The sequence below is a fragment of the Dendroctonus ponderosae genome, unplaced genomic scaffold (assembly GCF_020466585.1).
Source record: "Dendroctonus ponderosae isolate FM_Combo_2020 unplaced genomic scaffold, Dpon_F_20191213v2 Dpon_F_20191213_2, whole genome shotgun sequence".
Lineage (NCBI taxonomy): Eukaryota > Metazoa > Arthropoda > Insecta > Coleoptera > Curculionidae > Dendroctonus > Dendroctonus ponderosae.
The window spans coordinates 1,166,101-1,175,129 of record NW_026018165.1 but is presented as its reverse complement, the minus strand read 5'-3'; the positions used below and the strand labels follow the sequence as shown (position 1 = coordinate 1,175,129).

At 34.4% G+C, this 9,029-nt stretch overlaps 1 protein-coding gene and 1 long non-coding RNA gene across 11 annotated transcripts in view; both read right to left on the bottom strand.

The window, feature by feature from the left end:
- Positions 1-9,029, bottom strand: part of LOC109538193 (lethal(3)malignant brain tumor-like protein 3) — a 145,635-nt gene that overhangs the window by 120,038 nt on the left and 16,568 nt on the right. The gene's annotated exons all lie outside the window — the stretch shown is intronic.
- Positions 4,704-5,664, bottom strand: LOC125503422. The gene is made up of 2 exons (XR_007280835.1): positions 5,441-5,664; positions 4,704-5,116 (listed from the first exon to the last, which is right to left on the bottom strand). It is a non-coding gene; the product is annotated as an uncharacterized LOC125503422 (long non-coding RNA).

Genomic DNA, 9,029 nt, shown 5'->3' with positions numbered 1-9,029 from the left:
TTATGACCTTAACATTGGCGGTATGCCTATTCTGCTGATCCAGCGGAATCTATGGGAACTAGTCACATAAGTGCTGCTGATGTAGCGGAATTCGTGGGAACTGACCACATAACTCGTGTATCTTTTGTTCACTGCACCATTTTTGGTATTGATCAAAGCTTCTTGGTATTTAGTTCTTCCGTGATTTATCTGGCACAAAATACGAAACAACAGCTTTGTTCTCAATATCAGATGGCAGATCATCGCTTGACTTATTTTAAAATGTGCAATTTTAAGACACAACTTTGACAATAATCGATATATTTATTGCCGCACTACATCGCAAAACATCATTATGACATTTGAAAAAGTGCCAAATCATAGACATTATATATCATTTGTAGATACAAATGTTTTAGTTTATATTTTATTTTTTGCAACCTTCAATAAAGCCAAAATTATCAAAGTTTTATATCCAAAATCTATCAACTAAAGGTGCTCACAATCCTGTCCTCTCTAGAGCGTTGTGGTATGTTTACAGGAAGTACCTTTGTTGAAGAAACATTTTAAATATTATAAAGGCAAGATCTCACAGTAACCTTTTTACAATAGATAGTTTATGATGTTTTCTCTAGATCGTGAACAAGGTACATTCCCACTAGGAAATTTTTCAAATGTTTTAGAATTGCAATTTTTTTAAAGTTTTATTGGGCCTTTAAGTGGGAAAAGTTTGACAGCTTTTTGCAGTGAAAAGTTTTTCCAAACTTGTCAAAATCGATTTTTCTACCAATTTTCCGGCTGATGTTTTAAAATTGCAGTCGGAATAAAAGAATACTGCTTTGAAATGAACACAAAGATTCCACTCGATCATAAAAGGCATTGCCCACCATTTAATAAAAATATTATTATATAACAGTAATGAAAAAATGACTCAAACTTGCTCTTGAAGCGTTCAAACATAGCAAAATATCTGGTCTAAAAATCGATGAGTGAAAAAAATTGCCATTATTTTGCAAACATTTCACCCAAATCGACAGTGCCAACATTTCTCAGGCCACCGAACAGCAACTCGGCAATTAGACTCCTTGCTTAATTGGTGGAAAGGTCGGCGCACGAGCCACTGGATAATTAACGGGTAGATGCGCGATTGTTTTCTCTGATTTTTAATTAGAAGCTTTATTCCACTACTAAATGGGGTATAATTAATGGCGCAAGTAGATCTAGATGATAGATAAGCTCAAGTTGAAACGCGCTCGGATTTAACCGGAAAACTTGACAAGAAGTTTCCAAAGCAAACAACAAACATTGAATCAAACACATCATCGGAAGCGAGTATTGCCAAAGTGGAAGTTGCATATGATTATGCAAACATCAGAATCTTATAAGATATTTTGCGGCGTAACTGGGTATAGTTTTTGGGATTGCGATCATTAATTTAAAAAAACCTCGTTATCTACACTTGTCGACGTTTTGCCTATTTACGTTTATAAGCTTTTTCATGTCGACATAGCGTAGATAACAAATTTATTTAATTAATGTTCAATTACAAATAAAAAACAAAAATGTGAATTAATTCACGCTTATATATAAAGTTGACAAAGTAAATCCAAGTTGGTTCTCATACAGGGTGGTGCAACCAAGAAGAGGTGGAAGATTACCGTTAACTGAAATATAATGTTGAAATTATTTTTATGTTATAATGACACAATAATGTCCATCCATTAAAATGATTTTTGTTACACAGGGTGGTTTCATAACCCCGCGGCAATCAAACTAACGTCTGCGATTAATAGATCACCAAATATACAGGGTGATTAAAAATTGGCGTCATTCCTCTGGAGGTGTTGTCTGGCGATGTTTTAGGAGTACAGCAAAAATAGTAAAAGAAATTAATTATTATTAAATACTGAGAAATTTGCAAAAAATTATATCAAAAAGACGGCGACAATGTTTTTTAAGGCAATCTGCCTAATTTACATTACGGAAATACCTGTCGCTTCTTAATTATTAAAAACTCCGGTAACCATGGAATTATACAGAGTGACAATAAAATAGACAAGGATAAACGGTAAATTCAACAGGATTCGTTAACAGTGGAACGTACTTTGAAATGTCAACTGTCATGTTCGTCGAAATATCCTCATAACCTCGAATTTATGTTTACAAATAAAAAAACATTTGAGTCATGAAGTCGAAACAAATTAGTGCTCTGTAATCTCCTCAGTATCCACTGTTAGCGAGCAGCTTCTCGTATTTGGATAATTAACTCCTGCTCAGTTTGTACCAGTGTTCAGTAATTCAATGGTATAATTATAGTCTAGAAATTATCAAAAAACAATTTCTATATTTTTCTCGTACTCTATAAGTGAGGCCCTATTACCCCTTAAAGGGAATGACGCCAATTTTGAATCACCCTGTAGATATATTGTATCAAGTCTGAAAAAAAATCGAAATTTTTTTTATCTGGGAGCATAGGAACAAAGCGTGACTGCTTTTAAACATGCACCAATATACAGGGAGCTCGAGTTTCTAATAAATATAACCCTCATAATTTTTTTGAATGGACGGCCCACTTGTTAGTTCTCTTAAAGGCCTTTCAACAAGCTTTCAGAAAATGTTAAATTGTCTCTTACTATAAAAAGTCAATACCTTGGATCGCACGTTTCTGAGTTATCGGTGGCAAAAGGATGTAATATTAATGCGACTGGAACATAAATGGTTGGGTTGGACGAGGTGGTGCAATAGAATAGCCACCTAGATTACCTGATATGACACCAATTGACTTTTTTCTTGGGGCCTTGTAAGTCAAGGAAAACATGAATAAAGCAAATTTTTCGAAACTTTTCGGGGCAAACTTTACAAAAGGTATAAATTCCTTTTTGGCATAGATTTGAAATGTGTGTGCATATTGAGGCTGGACTGTGTTGAAGCCTCCTGTAAAAAATTTTCGTTAGACATATTTTTCGGCTGTAATACTGTAAATTTCATTGTCTTCATTTGCCTTTTACTGTCTGTCTTTGTGATTTACTCAGAAAGTTATGATTCTAAGGATTAACAATTTAGAATTTTCTTGTAAACTGTTTCCGAATTCCTAATAAACCTTATATAAAAACTATCTTAGCTTGTAAGAGAACCAATTGAGACGCATTGATGTGTTCCTTAAAATAACATAAGTTTGATTTTCCCGGATTTTTCGGGAACGTCTAGTGAACGAAAATAATTTTAAAAGATAGCTACTATTTATGCAAATATCACATGGAAATTGATTTCAAAATTACACTGGAGTCAGTCGTAATCTTTTCCGGTCTTGGTTGCACCATCCTGTATATAGATTTTGCATCCAATTCTAGGCGTATAAAGCTGTTATTCCCTTTTATTTTCCTTCTAAGGAAATTACCATTTTCGAATTAAGTCACTTCGCAAGTAACGGATTCAGTTTGAAAATGAAAACTTCCTGTTTTGGGCGAAATCCTAAAGACATGGTTACTTTCCCTTTGCGTCATAATCGACGGTTGCAACATATTCTTAAATTTGTGCCCAAATGCCTTTTGAATCTTCGATGAATTTATTGGAAATGTGATGTCTTTACATAAACACTCAAGGGTTCAGAATTTTGAAGCCAAGCCTCAAGTGTCCATATTCGCTGTGCGTTTGTTCAGGTTGTCCGCTTGAGGTTAGTTCATAACGTAAAAAAATTGAATAGAAAGTAAATAAATATCGCGGTTTGGATGAACGCAACTTTGAGTACAATTCTTCGGCACGTACGTGCAAAAATAGTTTGCGCTTCTTTCATTTTTTTGTAATAAATCGTAAGATAAAGCTAGTTAAAAACTGAGTGATATGAGTTCACCCTTCATAATTTATTACTTTAGAATAGCTTGGAAAGCTGATATTACCCAAATGATGTACTATTTTTGTTGCTACATAGCGTGACAGTTGAAAGTCAAGACACGCGACCGGTCGTCGGTCATCCTCGACCGGAAATGAACGTCCTCCGACCGGAACCGTGCACTATGCTCCGTGAACATCACTGGCCGTAACCATTCCATCCTTAACCGGGGCTTTATTTTTTCAGGTAATTGCTCGGCTTTGACCGGATGCACTAATGGCGGCTTCTGTTGTTCTTTGCCTATTTGTGATTTACTTATTTCGGATGCCCGTTTATATACATATATACCCACTGGTGAAATCCCACAGAAAGTCATTATAAGCGGACACAGGAAGTTTTGTAGTTTTGTTGCGATTGTTCAAGTTTTGCATGTTCGCAGAACACCCATCATTTGCTTATATCTGGTGTATATGGTATAAACGTATTTCATTTGAAGATGTTTTTTAATCTGAAAATGTCGATACTGCCTCTCAATAGTCCTCCAAGAAAACCTGACTTTCATCACTTTTTCTTATTCTTAAAGTGCTCCAAGCTTCTTAAAGTGCTGATGACGTTTTTTAAACCTACTACTACAGCTAGTCTGCATGGTCGTTCTATTTTTTCTTCAAAAATTAGTTATTGCGCTAATTTTTTTTCAGTATAGCTAAGTAAAAAAATTATGTTTTTTCTAAGTGTTGCCATACAAGATTCACTTGTTCTACATTCAAATATTCCCGCTTAAAGTTCCCCGGCAGGATTGACGGAACTTTATACCTACCATTGAAAATTGCTGGCTAATAGCTCAAATAATTAACCATTTTCAAGAAAATGTTACTTTTTGAAACTATAAGTGACAAAATTGTAAACATTTATTATTACAAACAGTCAAGAATGAACTCTGAAATGTAAATCAACAATATTTTCTCATACTCATACTTTTAATGAGACGGATGTACTTGCTGAATTGACAGTAAATTATCATTATTTGGCTTCAGTTTTGTAATCTCAAATCTCCTCGTTCTCTGATGTTCAATCTGCTCCTTTTCTTGTTAACAGGTTGGTAACGGCACTAAAACTTCTTTCGACAAGATAGGACGAGGGAAACGCTATCAAAAATTTTCTCACAATTTCCCATAGCCCAGAATATTTTTAGGGCTCAAGTAGCTCCTCTTGTAATACGTTGATGGAAGCAAATCAAATTTCAAATAATCAACACTGTACTGTTGACATTTCTTCTTAAATGCAGCCATATTTCGTATCAGTTCTGACCTGTAAAAAAATGTTATAAACTATTATAACGCAACAGAATAGAATTATTGAAAAAAAAAACAAAATGCCCATAGAAACACCGCTCTTTTAATGAATCGTCGTCGCGTAAATAAATATGTTTAAACAAAAAAGTACCTAGGTGCCTAAAGTTTAATCTTTCTTGGCCTTTTGTTCTTTTATAGAAGTTTTGGATAATCTTTAGTATTCAATTTTTCCTATATAACTACCCATTACAGCTACACTCAAATAGTAAAACAAATATAATATGATTAATGAATTACAGTATGCAATAAAAATATGGATAACAAATAGGCAGATACTTACTTTTTCCGGCACTGTAAACACTGACGTCGATTCACTCACAGTCAAACTTTTAAGCTCAAAATCCCAGAAACAAACGAGTAACGTTTTGTTTTTGGCATTCGTATTTGTACTGATGTAGATTGCAAGCACAGCGCAAGTCGCATTTCATCCCTTTGCAGGTCTAAACAAGCATCCCGGGCGCACGGGCTGCACTTTGCAAGTCTCGACATGTGGTGTACATTTGTACCATTAACTATTGTTCTATTCAATTCTGTGTTTGAACAGAGTATCGCATATTTTTGAGTACCTACCTAGTGAATGATGCTACCTGCCTACGTTAATAGCTAAATCCAAGCTAAATTTTTTGTTCATTATGAAAACCAGCAAATTTTCGACTCGACCTCCCTTACAACTTGTAAATCCCTGTTTTCTTTTCACGTCTACGTGGACCCCCGTGTGGTCTCCTATGGAACCCTGGGGCATGGCAGCAACTGAGCATGAAGAGAAATGAGGCAGGAATTATTATCTATTTCAATGCAAATATCCAACGAATTCATTATGGGAAGACTGAGCACAGAATCAATCGCTTTTGTTACATTCTAAAACAGTCTTATATTAATCCGGGTGATAATATTTGTTACAATCACTGTAAAAAGTAATAATATTGATTCAGATGTGGGCGGAATTGTAATACTTTGCAATTCAATGCGGATTGTTGAAAAAGTCAAGTCCTAGAAAATATATAAGTGCGTAATTTCATGTTACCTTTGCCTGTAAACGATTTTTATAAATATGTTTAAATCAATACATTTACAAGATATACTGGTACAAGCGAATTCGCTTTGCTGGCTAAGGGCAGACAAGATTTAAAGTTTAATTTTCATAAAAACTATCGATCTATTATAAAAAAAACATATGGAAATGATGGACCAGGCAGATGAGGCTTTGGTTTAAATATGTAAAACGATCTTTTCAATGTGTTTCACTAATTGTTTGTCTACCATTATTTCAAATTCTTGGGTGTTTAGTTAAAGCTAAATTTCCATATCCTAGTCGACTTTTTAATTACGCGTTTCGAGTTCTTTAAAGATATAGAAAATCAAATATCCTAAACGTAGCGTCCAACGTCCCTTGCTCTGAGCATGGAATCCGAACACCTATTGTGGTCCAATATCTTTCTGGAGCCAATGTTCTAGTGCCTAGCCTTTTGTTGGCGCTAGTTCTTACAGCTTCTGCTAAGTTACTGTAAAATTTACCCAGAACTAAGTAAGTCACAGTGTGACAAAATATTGTTATTATTGACAAAAGCCATCTGTAACTATCTGTTAATAACAAAAAACATCAATGCCGCTTTCAATTTTTATAAAAAAATAGTGAAGAAAACTTTTTTTTTAAATAATTTTTTTTAATGTTGCAATTTCAAGCAAATACAATTATATAAATAAATAAGAATAATAAAATAAATAGTGATTTTTCTTTTCGAATGCTTAAGTCTTCCACTACGCTACCAATTAAACATGAGACAATTTCAAAATAATGCTTAATAACAAAGTTGAAATTCGATTTTCAACCGTTATACTCTCCAAGTGAGCCCCTATTTACCCCTTAAAAGGAATGACGTCAATTTTGAATCTCCCTGTACTTTAGGTTATAATTGTTGGTCATTTCATAAATTTAATAATTTTTGCCACTTGCTCCAAACCGTTTTATTGCTAAGAGAGMAAGGATAGTTTAAATAAATTAAACTCCAGAAGTTTGCATTAAACATTTTTAAACCTTTAACGCCAAAATCGCTTTTTTAAATCAACACTGACTTTTCTGTGAAACTATTCTGTTTGAGTATTTTTTAAGGCCGCCTTTAACAGCCTTATGATAGTTACAACACTACTTGCGTAATTATCGAATGTTTTCAAGATATTCCTTATAACTTTCTTCCAGGTGGCATTGCGAGTTGCCCTATTTAAACATTTTTTTTGCAAATATCTCCATTTTAGCAGGCAATTTTTTAAATCATCCAGGATATTGTAACAAAAAGTCATGTTCTTCAAGATAATTGGAAGTTTGCAAATGTTTTTAGAATGCTCAACGTGATAAAACACCTGAACTGTTTCATTTTCTACCAACTCTCACCAACTGTCTTTTTTTAACAAAGCATAGTTTTTTCATGATACTTTTTTGTGTCAATGGTGGTTTCATTTGAACGTAAAACTAACTTACATAACTTACATGTTCTTCAAAATCTTCAGCTGTCGTTGTACTGACTAGTCCCAATGGCCAATAGTGTTGGTCATTTCGCCGCTAATCAAGACCTAACTGTACTGACCTAAGCTCCAATAATATGCTAAAGAAGGTTAATGGTACTGTTACCCATTGATTAAAAGTATCAGATAAAGAAACTGCGGCCATTATTTCTGCGTTCGCACTTTACGAAGCGTTAACTTTACTTTACGTTGCGAAGACAGGAAGGTCAGGGCATGGGCAACGGCTTTGTATGCTTCCCGAGATATCTATCGTTTGAATCGCCGCTAATTTAACTGTATTTAATTTTGCTTAGTGCGCTTTAATTGAGGGACTTCTAATGACATTGCCTATTACGGGCAACTATGATTTAGCTATTCTGTTACTGATAACTTCACACTTATCTCTCGGTATTAAGATGAATACATTGCTGGCGCAGCGAAGCAAAGAAGATAATTGGAGAAAGAACGCTCCAGCTTCAAACAACCCGACCGAAAACGAGCAGTGCCGCTGGTATTGTAGTATAATTTGTTCTTCTACTGTCGCATAAATCAACAGCAAGTGGGCGTTGCTTCGGGGTATCAGCGCTTCTGCACCAGGAACCAACAAAGGTACCGCAAACTGGATAGACCATCATCTCGCAATTTAGTTCCAATAGACGTCTGAATTCGAATTAAATGATCTAGATCAGGGCACATTATATGATTTATTCCACCGTTACTTGCTTGGTACAGCAGAGATTTTGTACGACCATTACTCATCATCAATTTCCGTCTTTGTAGAACGATAATCGCTATATAATAACGTCCAGAAGCCTTAGTAAGATTTGTGAAGTCTTAGTAGCAACTAGTCGCTAATCTTCAGATTTGATGATGATAAATTATCATAATCAGCAAGTGGAAACAAAAGACAAGGCTTAGGTATTCATTCATTTACACTATTTGATTTTGAGTATACAGATTTTATTCTGGTGTCAAGTTGAGGTACTCTTTTTTTTTCAAAACACTCAAATTGCCCGAAATGCTTCACACGATACGCTATTTTCAGAAGCCATTTAAAGATATTTGATGAGTATAAAGTCGATATTCGAAATAATAAAAAAATTGAATTTATTTTAAGTTGTTTCTGAACGATAACGTTTTATAACTGACCAATCTTTTCGATCGAAAGTTATGCATTACGATAAATAGACCCACATATGGAATGAGATATGTACAATGCCTAAAATGCTTCAAATTTTATACAATTTTCATCGCAAAGAAACGATAAATGCGAGCGAATCTTCTTTTGTTCAATTCACGAAAATGTTGACTCATTTTAATGCAACGATCATTAATTTACGATCTCTTCCTTTCAATAAATCCAAGCATCT